At 42.6% G+C, this 14,428-nt stretch overlaps 1 long non-coding RNA gene across 2 annotated transcripts in view; it reads right to left on the bottom strand.

Annotated features, from left to right (window-relative positions):
- Nucleotides 1–5,352: 5,352 nt before the first annotated feature.
- LOC141080449 (uncharacterized) overlaps nucleotides 5,353–14,428 on the bottom strand; it is a 130,311-nt gene continuing 121,235 nt past the window's right edge. For both annotated transcript variants that reach the window (XR_012228908.1, XR_012228909.1), the window contains exon 2: nucleotides 5,353–6,077. This is a non-coding gene — a long non-coding RNA (uncharacterized lncRNA). The remainder of the gene's footprint in view (nucleotides 6,078–14,428) is intronic.

Consider the following 14,428-nt stretch of genomic DNA (forward strand, 5'->3'; position numbering starts at 1 on the left):
CCCCTCGGGGGGTGGGCCATGTTGCTGTTGCATAGTACGGTAATTCAGGCATGGGAGGCCCAGGAGAGTTTGCGGTCATTTCTTAGGACCTCCCATGTTGTCACACCCTTCTTCACCACGCCAGCGGCCATTTTTAATGTTCATTTTACAGTCTATTAAATTGGGTCTTCGGCACATCTTCAAAAACTTTAAGTCTTAGGCTCACAGAACCCGATAGCATCGGGTCTCGTCATCCTGTTTGTGACGCCAAGTTGGGTCACCCTCCCAGGGCTGTGGGGTACTCGTACTGGGCCGGCGTCGGCGGGATGTGTCACAGCAGCGGTGACCCGGTCCATGGCCCTGGGCGCCCAATTAATAGGGGAAGTTTGAATGGTGGAATGTAATTAATGGAATAGTTCGTGACGCCACTTGTATTGTTCAGCAAGAAGGATGTTGAGCCGACGCTGCGTGCAGATCCTTTGGGGCTGGTGGTGTGTTGCAGCCAAGAAGGTGAAGCTCCCCACAGGTGGAGCTGTAGCCCCAGGGCAGTGTATATGTAGGGGTAGAGGAGAGGCACAAGCAGTGTAGAAGCTGGTACCCTGATGTAGCGGTGCTGGGTGTGTTGGCGCAAGAATCAATGGAGGACACCAGGCTTTACTCCTACGTTCTGTATTAGTCTTTCCTTCTTAATGAAGATCAGGTTTCAGTTCAATGTCTTTCTCCTTCTTTCCTTTCCAGTGCCAGCAGACCCAGGTCACTGAGATCTGCTGCAGCACCTCCTTCCTCCATCCCTCTGTCAGGGATCTTCTTTCCTCACTCCTCACCGAGTGACTTCCTCTCATTGACTGACCTCAAATCCTAAACCTTCCCGCTCTTTTATGTATTCTAACTCCACCCACCTCCCAGCACGTTTCGTGTTCCAAGCAGGGAGCCACCAAAGGTGCTCTGCTACACTCCAAGCAGCGAGCCGCAATGTGGCTTTGCTGAACTACCATGTTGTGTGGGATGCAAGTGTTGGAGCGGGGTCAGGAGCCTCCAACTTACCTGGATGGTGGGGCACCACACCTCAGGGGGAGGTGCAGTACCTCTGTGGCGACTGAGCCTCAGGGGCGCCACAGATAGTCTACGATGAGTGGGGATGTGAAAAAAATCATACTTTAGGGTGCCAACCTCCACAGTCAGGTATGGGCTATCATAGGCCTATTATAGGATATCTGTTAGGCTAGTCTATTTTGGGTATATTCTCGGCATATATCTTTTTTCACTGGGTTGGTGTATTTTAAATTGAATCATTAAAGATTTTTTAAGGGGAATACATGTGCACATACAGACTTTGTTTTGTCCCAACTGCGCACAAGTACAATGTCTGGGCACTCATCCTGGACCTTTGGCCAGTCTGAGGGTGTTTTAGCCAGGCCACCACACATGAGTGTACCACACTTCGGAAGATAGGTATCTGCCCCAAGGCTGGAGTGTAGGTGTCCTCAAGTTGGTCAACAACATCTTCCCCCGAGGACCCTAGGGATACCTTTGACAATGCATCTGCATTTCTGTTTTCTCAGCCAGAGCGAAATTTAATGCTATAATTGAACTTGGCAAGGAGGGCTACCCACCGCTGCTCCAACACTCCCAGTTTTGAATTCTCTAAGTGAGCCAGCGGGTTTTCTGTCATGACTAGCACCCGAGCTCCTGTAAGATACTCGGCAAAGCATTCTGTAGCCGGATTTAGCTGAGAGTCACTTAAAGACCTGCTACCATAGGCAATCACTCACTGTCGGTAATCCTGCACCTGTGCTAGTACCGCCCCCAATCCATGAAGACTACCGTCTGTGTACAACAGAATAGGGGTGTCCAACCAGGCATATATCAACAACGGAGCAGTCATTAGGGCGGTTTTCACTTCATCAAACGCCTTTTCCTTCTGGGGCCCCCATTGAATGGGGTGGTTTCAAGGACCCAGCGCTGTCCCTCTTAAGTTGCTTAGGGGACCCACCACTTGTGAGAATTTAGTCACAAAGCGCTGATAGTATACTGCTAGGCCCAGTAAGGCCCGCACATCTCGCAGGTCGCGAGGAGGCGGCCACGTTTGCACCGCCTTAACCTTACTGGCCACAGGTAGCACCCCGTCCGGGGTCACCAGGTACCCCAAATACTCAATCTGACTCCGGAACAGTTGACATTTCTTGGGCTTTATTTTCAGGCCATAGCTACTGAGTCGCTGGAGAACTTGACGCAGCTTTTCAAGATGATCTTCAAATGAGGTCCCGAACACGACGATGTCGTCTAGATATATCAGGACTGATTCAAAATTCAGATCACCTGGGCAATGTTCCATCAGACATTGGAAGGTTCCCAGGGTGGTAGCGAGGCCGAAGAGCATCTGGTTGAACTCATAGAGCCCCATTCTCAAGAAAAACGCCGTTTTGGCCCGATCTTTTTTGGCCATTGGGACCTGCCAATAACCACTTGCCAAATCCAACATCGAGAAATACTTGGCCTGACCTATTGTTGACAGGGATTCTTCAATACGGGGTAAAGGATATGCATCCCGCACCGTGTGGGCATTCAATTTTCGATAGTCCACACAAAATCGAAGAGTCCCGTCCTTCTTCCAGACCAAGACTACAGGAGCCGCCCAGAGACTCCGGCTCTCTCGGATGACTTGATTGTCCAGCATACTGGCCACCATGCTCTTCACCTTTTGATAGAGCGCCGGAGGGATTTGACTATATCTTTCCCTAATTGGAGGAGTATCCCCTATGGGGATCTCATGCTCAATCATCCGGGCACATCCGAAGTCCTCCCCATGTCCCAAAAAGGTCTCTTGATGCTCCCACAAAACTCTCCACCTCCTCCAACTGCTGGGAGGTCAATTTCTCCCAATCCACTCCCATCTGTTCCTTGGTCACATGGCCATTCCATTCTTCGGTAGGGAGATCAGTCCGGCCTACCTCGACAGCCAATGTCCAGGATGACTGTTGGTCTGGGAGCAGTTCGAATCATGCATTGCCAGGCACCTTCTCCGCCGGTGCAAACAGTTCAGCCAGAATGGTCCCAGCGGGAATTTTAACAGCCTCATCTAAAACATTGATGTATCAGACCAGCACCCGTCCATTCTTCACAATCGCCAGAGACAAGGCCACGTGTACCTTGGCAAATGAGGACTTCTCTTGGGCTGGCTCGAGTAGCACTTCAAGCCCATTCAACCTCTGTGCAGCTCCTACCGGCAGCATTAAGAGTTCCTCTTGTCTTGGCGCCATCAGGATCAAGGTCCATGATAGCACTTGGACCAGGCCCAGACGGCCCCCTGGGATCACACTTTTCATCAAGTCGCAGCTAAGCACTAGAAGGTGTAACATACTCTGTGTGGGTCGGTGGCTTGTTGCACGGGTCTAGTATTGAGGTCCCTCACTGGCATACATCTAGTGGTTCAAATCTCGCAGCATGTTCATTCCGAGTGTCACCTCCATCCCTCTTCTGGGGGGGTGATCCACCAGCACTATCCCTTTCTGTCCCAGCTCTTGACCAAACATTTTTAGCAGCATCCACACGATCCACTTAACAGACAGTTGGCCATTATTAGCGCCGGTAAGTTGTATCACTCGGCCATCTTCTGGAACAACTAGTTGACTGAAGTATCTCTCATACACTTCTAAAGGCATTATAGTACATTCAGATCCTGTGTCAACTAAGCACCTCATCTTCCGCCCTTAAAACTATGCTTCCATCACTGGTCTGCATGCAAACAAATCTTGTTCATCCCATTGAGGGCTTTGTGGGGGTGGGGCCGCTGCTGCATGCCCTCTCATGGCAGCGGCTGGGAATTTAAAGCTGGCGATGGGGTCTCTAGGGCTACAGGCATCCGGCAATAACGAGAGATGTGTCCCCGGCATCCACACTTCTAGCAGGTGACTGCTCTTCATGGACGAGGACTTTACTCATTCTGGGAGTGCGACCTGGCCGTCTGTGGGGCCACCGTTCCAGAGGTATGGCAAATGGTCCTCCAGCCCAGCTTTAAGTTTAGACACTTCCAGTTTCAGATCCTTCAACTTGGCACGGAGAGCTTGTACCACACTTACCAGCCCTTCTCCTCCTGACACTGATGACCGGCTTCCCTTTAGCTAGGCACTGTTCACTGACCCCTCGGGCACCAGGGCAAACTCCTCCTCCCTTTCCACCGCGGCTCAAAAAATCTGCCAGAAAGATAATTCCGGTGCAGTCCAGGACATCTCCATTCATGACAAACACTGGATCCTGTCAACTACGACAAAAATGTAATGACCAGAGATCTGAATAATATCCAGTGGGTCACAAACCAAGACTGAGGCTGAAATCCCAAAAGTATCTTTACTCAAACAGCAGATAAAGTAGAACTTAATATGTGGAAGAAACAGATTGAAATACCCTTATACAGTACACTCACTCAGCTGGAGCTGAAATCACTATGCCAATCCAAGGTTCCCTGAAGAGTGTATTACACTGGGATTTAAAATAAATTTACCTAACAGAAAGGTCAATTCAGGTACTCAGAGAACAGGTGTAAATCAAATGTAGTGATATCAAGGGACCCCCTGGAATGGCACACTGAGTATAACCTACAAAAACCTACAATAACAATACATATAAATATAATACAAAGGTCCTTAAGCGCTTCAACTAGGGATACCCGAGTATCTATGACTATGGTACCTTTAACCTGAGGTGAGTCTCCTCTCAGGCATATAGAATGCATAGGGTGCAGCCAGTTCCAGTCCCAAGTCTTCAGCACCTATCAGTTGCAGCAACACAAGGTTCCACCGTCTTGTCGGCCGGGGCCGAGCCCAAATGCCGAGGACTTATTGTCCTGTAGCCTCAAGATGCCGTCTCTCCTCCTGCAGTCCTCACGAATTCTCCTAGAAGCAATACGCCTGTTTCTCTATAAAATATTTGTCCAATATTACTTCTCAGCTCATCACAACAGGGACTCAACAGAGCTCCACAGTCACACAGCTCTCAGGAACTCTATGTATTTGTTCCACAGCAAGGCCTCAGGCTCCCAAGATGAAGGGGTTGCAGTAAACAGTCTCTTACAGAGGTCAGTCTCCTTCCTTCTCATAAGCTGCTCCACACACACAGTGTCTCTCTGGGCAGTCTCTCTGATTCTGGAAGCTTCCTTACAGCTCTAGACAGCGAACACTGGGCCCCACCCCTTAGCACACACACAGACTCCCGGGCACTCAGAGCACCTGTTCTTAGCTGCAGCAGGCAAACACCACAGGGTCCTAGTGCTCTCCTGGTGTAATCACAGTTCACCCTCTTACAAATTTTTCAAATGTTGCGACCTATGTGTGTTATTTGTGGGATTTCAGGTACACTTTAATGAGATGCCGAATATCTGCATATAAAAAATGCATCTGGATTTTTATTACAATTCAGCAGCAAAAAAAATTGATGCAATCCATACGCACATATAACATTATCAATAAAGCATTATCAAAGCTCACAGCATAAAGGAAGTTTAGAAAATTAAATAATTTTAATTAAAACATGACATACAAAAATAAGCAAGCGCAAAACTGAAAAAAAAAGCAATAAAACCATGTAAAAACACTCAAAAACGCAACAAAGAAACACAAGTAACCTAATCTGGCAAGTTGGAAAATGAAATTCTGCAGATAATCTGCAGCGTCAAAGTCTCACCAAGTACTCATCGTGGAAACCCATCAGTAGAGGGTAATATCACTGATTGTGAGACGGGAGATGAGAGACAAGTCTGTTGCCAATGGGAGAGAATTTGGGGTCTGAATTATGGGATTGTCCAGCTAAGAAAAACATGCACAAAAACCCCCAAAACATTTTGATATAGTCTCTTGAAGAATACTAGGGAATATAGGGGTGTCCTTTGACCATGATCCTCGTGGTCAGTGTGGTTACAGAGAACATGTCTTGCTCTCGCCTCCGGACGGCTGTTATACCCAGCAGTATCCGACAATCCACGGATATGAATAAGCGCTGTATAATAAATCCATTCTATGGTGCTAAAGGACAACGGAGCAGTATCACTGATTTCCTGATCTTCCTCTGGCAGCACATGATGGTGGAATCGTTCTTTGATCTGACTGGACAGAGGATTCAAGTAATCAGCAACAGTTAGTTTTCAATTTTGGTAGCTGAGACATTTCTCTATAAAATCCCCCTTCACACACTAAACAGGCTTTTTTTGTTTGTTTTTTGTGCTTCCAGAAACATTTAAAACTCATTTTACTGCCATTAAACAGAATCTGTCACCAGGTCTTGGCCACCTAATCTGAGAGCAGCATAATGCAGGGGCAGCAACCCTGATTCCAGTGATATGTCACTTACTGGGCTGCTTGCTGTAATTCTTATGACTGATTTATCAGGAGATTATCACTAGAGGACTAATACACCTGCTATCATGTGATCTTTCTCCTTATCCATGATCTCTCTGTAATCCCACCCATCCACTGATTGGCTGATTTCTGCCCCTACATCATACTGCTCTCAGATTCCTTAATGCTCAACCAGAACAAATCACCATCTGGGATCATTTGCATGTTTTATGTTCCTCTGCCTCTTTTAATCCAGGGATAACATTATGTAATCATGACAGGAGAATATTTACCCCACTACCTGAAATAACGGCAATTAAAATACGTTTTATTTATGGATCAAGTAGAGGAAAAAAAAATATCCAATACTAAACCCAGGTTGAAAAAACACCTAGAATCATCATGTCCAACCTATGTAATTATGTAAGCTGTACATTAGGAAAATGCTTGAAATGCAATTCCCTATAATATTATTTTCCAATAATTTCCCTTATGTTTTTCAGTGTAACGTGCTAGCTATAAACCCAATCCCTGGATCAAAAAAGTGCAAAACCCTCCTGAAACAATTGCACATTTAATCTGTATTTCTTATGGTGCCTAAGGAAAGCCATAATGATAGGCGCCTGCTTGGTGTAAAATATCAGTATTTCTATAATAAAAAATATATGGATTAATTCTCTCATACAGAATCTAGCTAACAGGCTTTGCTTACTTTAGAGAAGTGACTGACTTATTCTGAGTGCCTTGGCTCACACAGCTGTCTCTCTTGTCAAATGTATAGGTCAAAATAGTCAAAGCTGTCAAAATGTGACTATTTAGAGATAATGAATGGTTCTAAAGATCTCAGACTTTAGGCTTAAATATCTCAGACTAAGGTAATGCATAAATAACTGTATGCATATTGTTAAAATAACTAGGGTTCACTTAATATGGAAGAAGTTATGAACATAGTGGCAAGCCACCATATGTGGTTGTAGTTTATAGGTCAGAATAGTATATAAAGCCGGCCTAACTCTTGTTCAGGAGATCTCATATCCCTTGAGACTCTCGAACACCCGGACAACACAACTGCTCAAGACTATATGTAAGAACAATGCTCGTTTTCTCTTCAAATAATTATTGCATGTCATGAACTTACTTTTCTTCATTTTTGTAATCACTTTTTGAATGAACAATTAAAAACAAGATTTATTTTATCCTCAACATTGCTTTTACTTTTTGATTCTCAACCGTGCAAGAAGATATATATATATATTTTTCTACATTTTGGCGAGCCTTAGCCAGATTGATCTTTTGTGCTAATTTTGGCTGGCATTCCTTCCTCGATTGTGCAAGGGGGGAGCACGAACTCTGCTAAAAACCACCTGTTGTACAAGCCTCCTCAGGAATTCCACTATTTCACGGCACAAGGATCACACTGAACCTGGAGACGACGGGTGAGGATCGTAAAGAGCTGCATGCGTCTCATCCAGACGGAGATCTGAGGATTGCATAAGGACACAGAGGACCATCCATTGACGGGAAAGACTCTCAATAGGTGAGAAAAAATTATAATGGATTTTATACATGATTATGCTAAGAAAAGTAACATAGATTTCAAGTTTGTTCATAATCATACGGATGCCCAATTATGGTCTAGTTTGTATAATCAATGTGAGGCAGAAAATGTTAAAATTGACAAAAGGTTTTTCTCAGTAAGAAAATTACAAAGGAAACTTCAGAATGTTATGCAGCTAGTTCATGTGTATAATAGCCTAGTCTTTGAGAAAACTGAACCTAACACCTATAAAACATGCATTGTCACACAAGACATTAATCACACTGACACACCACGTGACACACAAGAGTCTGACGGGGATTACTTTGATTGTCCAAATTGTTTGATTTTGTCAGAGCACATAGAACAATTGGAAGATCAAATAGATACCAGGACAGAGTTATTGTCTAAATTACGACAAGATATAAAAAGGGTTTCTGCTAACACAAGATTAACAAGTAAACAGGAGGACAGTGCTGCTGCCTCTTCATTTGTACCAAATATGCAAGATCCAGATGCTTCAGTAGAGGAATTAGAGGCAGTAGAATTACAACGGAAAAAATTACATGACAGAGCAGCACGCATTAATCTGAAAATACACGATCAGCTAATGAAAATTGTAAAAGACATTCCAAATTACAATGATAAGATGGATGCCTTTTATAATGCGGACACTTTTGAATCAAACACAGACAAATACAATCTGAATGATGAGCAAAAGAATAAAATATTCAAAGTTTGGTTACCTTCACATATGGGAAAAAGATTACAGACCACACCCAGATTAAATGATGAGAATGAAATGGCACATAGTACAAAAGAAGACAGACTTAGACAATTAGTATTGTTTACAACTGGAGAAGACATGCCTACAGTTGATATTTTAGGGAGTTTACAAACAAATATTTCTGAAGACCCATTCTCTTTTTTGGTAAAGTTTGAACAGGCCTATAGGATGGTAATGGATCTCGGGCCTCACGAAGAGCCAGCATCCATGATCAAATTTTTTGTAAAGAAGTTCAAGTACTTAGATCCTGCCTCAGTGCAATTGGCTAACACTCAGCCATCATTGCAAGAAGCAACAGTTTTTATTGACAGAATAAGGAGATCCATGAAACAAAATCAGGTCAAGGCTAAAATAGCGGTAGTTCATGAGAAGGAAGACAGTCAACTGAAACCTAGAGCCACAGTATTCTCCAAGAGCAGGGATTACATTGAGCATAGAGGTAAAAATACTACACAAAGGAACAATATCCATTGTTATTTTTGTGGTATACCTGGACACTTGAAGTGGCAGTGCAGGAAATTTTTGAGAGCAGAATCAGAGATGGGTACACAAGGAACAGGTAAGCTTGGAAGGGAAAACGGACTCATGCCAAAATCATACACCACACCTTCCGCACCTGCATTACAATTATCTGCACCTGCTCATACTGCCAACAGGCAAACACAGTCACCATATGCACCATTAATCAGACAGATCAGAGAAATGACAGTGAAGGAAACAGAGTCAAGGGATAGAATTCCAAGGTCTTTTAAAAAGGACACTGGTCTTCTCCCATCTCCTTCATCTTTCTGACAATCACAGACTATTCCTGTACCACATCCATTGGAATTTGTGACTCGAGTTACATTGGATGACTGTGGAAGACCATTTATCAAAGTAAGTTTAGCAGGACAGAATGTTGTATTTCTCATTGACACAGGAGCTCAGTTAAGTGTTACAAACCTTGATTTGAAGCTAAACCCAGATTCACCAGTTTGTACAATTGTCGGTTTCAGTGGAAAAGGTGGAACTAAAGCAACCTTAGTTCCCAATGTGACATTGGAAATACCTAGTTCTTTCAAAACAGAAATTGACATCTGGTATTGTCGTGATTCTGAAAATATACTTGGCACAGATTTTATGCAGAAATTCGGATGGGTAGTTGACCTAGGAAATCAAGTGATCTGGAAAGATTCCAATGGTTGTAAACCGGTAGTCATTGATCCTAATGATTATAGCCATGTTGGAAGTATTTGCTTGAATGATGTGGTGTCATCTGACCATTTGTGGCCTGACACTAATGATGACGAGGTATTGACAGAAATTGTACAGCTTTTTCCTTCTCTTTGGGCTCAGTTCAGGAATGAGGTTGGAACAATGAAGGACGTTATCGTGAATGTGGAGGGGCGTGATCCCCCGCCACAGCGTCAGTATAAATTGCCTCCAGAATCAATTGACTCTATGTCAAAGATCATACAGGAATTGTTAGATCAAGGTGTTATCCGAAAGGCTAATTCTGTAAGTAACAATCCTTTGTGGTGTGTTTTGAAATCTGATGGTTCTTATCGAATGATATTGGATTTACGGATGTTCAATAAGCATACACCCAATGTCGCGCCAATTGTGGCAGATACTCATGACATGATGGCAAGGTTAAATGCAAAGGCCAAATACTTCTCTGTACTGGACATTAGCAATGGTTTTTTCAGTATACCTCTTGAAAAGAGTTGTCAGTATAAGTTTGCATTTACTTTCTTGGACGAGCAATATCTGTTTTGCAGGTTACCTCAAGGAGCACATTTGTCACCTAGTGTTTTTCATCAGGCATTGGCAAAGGTATTATCCAGATTTTCGAGGCCTGATTGCATTCTGCAATATGTGGATGATATTTTATTGTCTACAGAGGATAAAGAGACACATGTTTCTCTTCTGACAGAATTGTTTGAGTTGCTGCATGATGCAGGGTTGAAATTGAACACCAAAAAGGTCAAATTAATGCAGACTGAGGTCAGATTTTTAGGGGTGCTGTTGAGTCCAGGAAAAAGGCAGCCAGTGCAGGAAAGAATTGAGGCAATTGCTTCCCTACCAATTCCGACATCACACAAGGCATTGAGACATTTTTTAGGTCTTATGAATTATTCAAGGGATTTCATTGAGAATTTTGCAGATAAGGCCAGACCTTTATATGATCTTTTGAAAGGTGAAAACAGTGATTACTTTGGTCCTTGGTGTGATGAACAGCAAACCTCATTTGAACAATTGAAAATGAATTTACAAAATGCACCTGCTTTGTCCACAGTAGATCCTTCGGCTCCATTTGCTTTGCAAGTGCACACATCGGAGATTTCTGTTTCTGCTGTGTTACTGCAATTACAGGGAGAAGAGTGGAGAATTTTGGGCTATTTTTCAAAACTTCTCTCACCTGTTGAAAAAGGTTTTGAGACCTGTGCAAGACACTTGGTAGGTGTGTACTTTGCAGTCAAAGCAACCGAACATATTGTCGGGTTCAACAAAATCATTTTGCAAACTCCTCACTCTACACTAAAACTTCTCTTTGAGAATAATATCCCAGGTGTGTCACATCAGAGATTTGCTCATTGGTTATTGTCATTGTCTCCCAAACAAATTGAGGTAGATTACAAGGCCAAATATGTTCTTCCTCAGCTGATGCAATATGAAGGACAAACTCATGATTGTTTACAGTCTTTTCAGGATCCAAGTCCATCACTTTTCAGACGGAAAGCAGAGGTAACAGACGAACCAATTTTTGTAGATGGTTCCAGATTCTATTCAGATGGGCACTATTATTCAGGATATGCCATTTTTTATCCCAAAAGAGGACAGGTTGTGAAGCACAAATTACCGAGTCATTTTTCAGCTCAAAGAGCAGAGTTAGAAGCAGTAAAAATGGTACTACAGCTGAATGAAGCAGATGATCAGTGTCCCATTGTGATCTACAGTGATAGCTCTTATGTTGTAAGATCACTGACAGATTACTTGTCAGTTTGGGAAAAAAGAGGTTATGTAGATTCATCTAATAAGACTCTTGTTCACAGTGACACACTGAAGACAATTTTCAGGATAGCATCAAAAAACCCTAATGGTTTTGCTATTGTCAAGGTTCCGGCCCATAAAAAATCTGATGATGAATTATCTGTTGGAAATGCAACCGCAGATATGCTAGCCAAAGAGGCAGCCCTGACAGGAGAAGAGGTGTTTGAACCTGAACCTCTCGAGGTTTCAGCAGTTCAAAGAACAGACACGCATATCCCTTCTTTTGCGGAAGAACAAGAAAAAGACTCATCTCTTGTTGCTTCCCGGGTTGATCCAAAACCTCCCTTTGTTTGTGAAAACGGGGTTTTGTGTCATGACTTAAACGGGGAGTTGTGTCCTGTTGTCCCAAGACATCTACAGGTTGAGTTCACAAAATACAATCATGAAAGTTTGGGTCATTTGGGCCAACAAAAATTGTTAGGCATTCTCAGAGAGAAATTTTACTGGGAAAAGATGGAAGAGACAGTGCAAAGTGTTGTTCAATCATGTCTCATTTGTGCCCAAATTAATTCAAGACCAAAAGGACAGAAACCGCCACTACTCCGAATCGCACCTGCAGATGGTCCATGGTCTACGTTACAAATCGACTACATTGGACCGTTACCATCAGGTAAAAATGGTCTCAGGTATGCATTGGTTGTGGTAGATGTTTTTTCTAAGTGGGTTGAAATTTTACCTGTTAGGAAAGATGATGCTTTGTCTACAGCTAGAGCATTAGTTAATCATGTCTTTTGTACTTGGGGGATCCCAAGAATGATCACCTCTGATCGAGGAAGTCACTTTACAGGAAAAATCATGCAAGCCGTTTGTGCTATTCTAGGGGTACGACAGCAGTTTCATGTACCCTACCATCCACAGTCTGCTGGTATTGTGGAAAGGATGAATAGAACAATAAAATCCAGAATTGCCAAGATGTTATTGGACAAAGGCAATACTTGGGTTGATGCAGTACCTTTTGTACTGTTGAGTGTAAGAGGAACAACCTCTGCCACAACTCAGTTTACTCCTTTTGAACTGATGACAGGAAGAAAAATGCCATTGATTTTTCCTCATGAACCATTTTTGTCTACACCACAAAAAGATGCTGTTGCAAGGTCCAAATGGTTGCAATTGTTGCAGGAAAATTTGAAAACGATTCTTCCACATGCTGCATCAAGAATGCAGAGAATGGAGCCACCATATGTATCCAAATTCAAGAAAGGGGCTCTAGTGATGATTCAAACTTTCAGGAAGAATGGACCTTGGGAAAGTAATTGGGAAGGTCCCTTTGAAATTATCGAAACCATGGGACAAGTGATGATTCTTGTGCAACGAGCATCTAAGGTGGTTAAAAATACCCGCAGACAACAAAAATTGTGGGTACATGTTGATCAATGCAAACTGTATATTGCAAAATAATGATACTGCATTTCTTTTAGGAAGAAATGGATTCCAATAAGAACTGGAATATGAAACTCCACGTCCTTGACGGAAGGGATTCAACACCAATCCTTCAGGAGAAAAAGACATTTCCCAGAAAAAGCTACTATCTGATGGGAATCACATTTCTGCTGTTTTGTACTGTTTCAACTGTGATCTACGCTGAAGATATTTCACACCATGGAACAAATACTAGTGAAGTGAAGGAACTTTTCAAAGGAACTTTACATCCAAGGAAACCAAGAGGAACGAATCTACAAAGCTTAATAGATGAGGACATACCGGACGATTCAGTAGATATTACTGGAAACATTTGCATGGGTTTTGGTGCAAAATGCTGTATTGAGCTACACTTCATACATGACACTGACATAATATTACATGCAGCCACAGGACCTAAGACGAAGTTCACACAGTTACAAGGAGATTATATACACAATAATAAGACAGGCACATGGGAATGTAGTCCTACAGATGTGTTATTCTGGAATATAGAGATAAGAGGTGAAGAGAGAGCTGTGTGGTCAGGAGATATTACAAATGATATGATCGCAAAAGGGAAAGTTGAAACATCCAAAACAGATGCTTGGTTAAGGACACAACTTTTTGGGAAAGTTTTAGATCCTTCATTTCTTTCTATTACAGAAGGAGACGAGGATTGGGTAAAAACATGGAATTTTCAGATAACCAGAGAACCAGTACAAGTACAGGTATCTGTAGTTTTTACAGTTTCAAATACTATAGCTCCAGAAGTAAGGGTTACACCACAAGCAGTATATAGTCAAGAAAATATGTCTCCTTTATTACTAAAATGCAGCACGAGGTTAGAGCTACCTTCAGAATCTTTGTTAATATGGACCAAAGATAAATCATTTTTGGGAAGTTTTTCAAATGGTCCAACAAATGTTATACACAGAGGTCAATCCGGTAACGTGAGATGGTTAAATAAGGATTTTATTTTTTCTGTAGATAATCCATCTCCTAAGGATTCTGGACTTTACCAATGTTGCATTTTAACGAAATATAACTACAAACAATGTAGAGATGTAAAGGTAAATATATGGTCAGCAGTAGATAATGTATGCACACAGACAAGATTTCAACCATCTACTCCTTTTCAGATCAATCAGTTCCAAACTAAACCTCTGTTACGAGATGGAGTGTTTCTGACCATGGTATGGACCTTTAACATGTCTAACTGGAAAATCTCTTCTAGATATCCCCAGTGTCAACCACATCTCACTAACATGGAGATGGGAATAGAACAATGGTTTGGGAAAAGAACTTCAACACAGGTTAGAAGTAAGAGGGGAGTGTTAGAAGGTATTTTGGGGGGATTAGGAA

This window comes from Dendrobates tinctorius, unplaced genomic scaffold (assembly GCF_039654945.1).
Source record: "Dendrobates tinctorius isolate UK_male_01 unplaced genomic scaffold, ASM3965494v1 ptg000016l, whole genome shotgun sequence".
Lineage (NCBI taxonomy): Eukaryota > Metazoa > Chordata > Amphibia > Anura > Dendrobatidae > Dendrobates > Dendrobates tinctorius.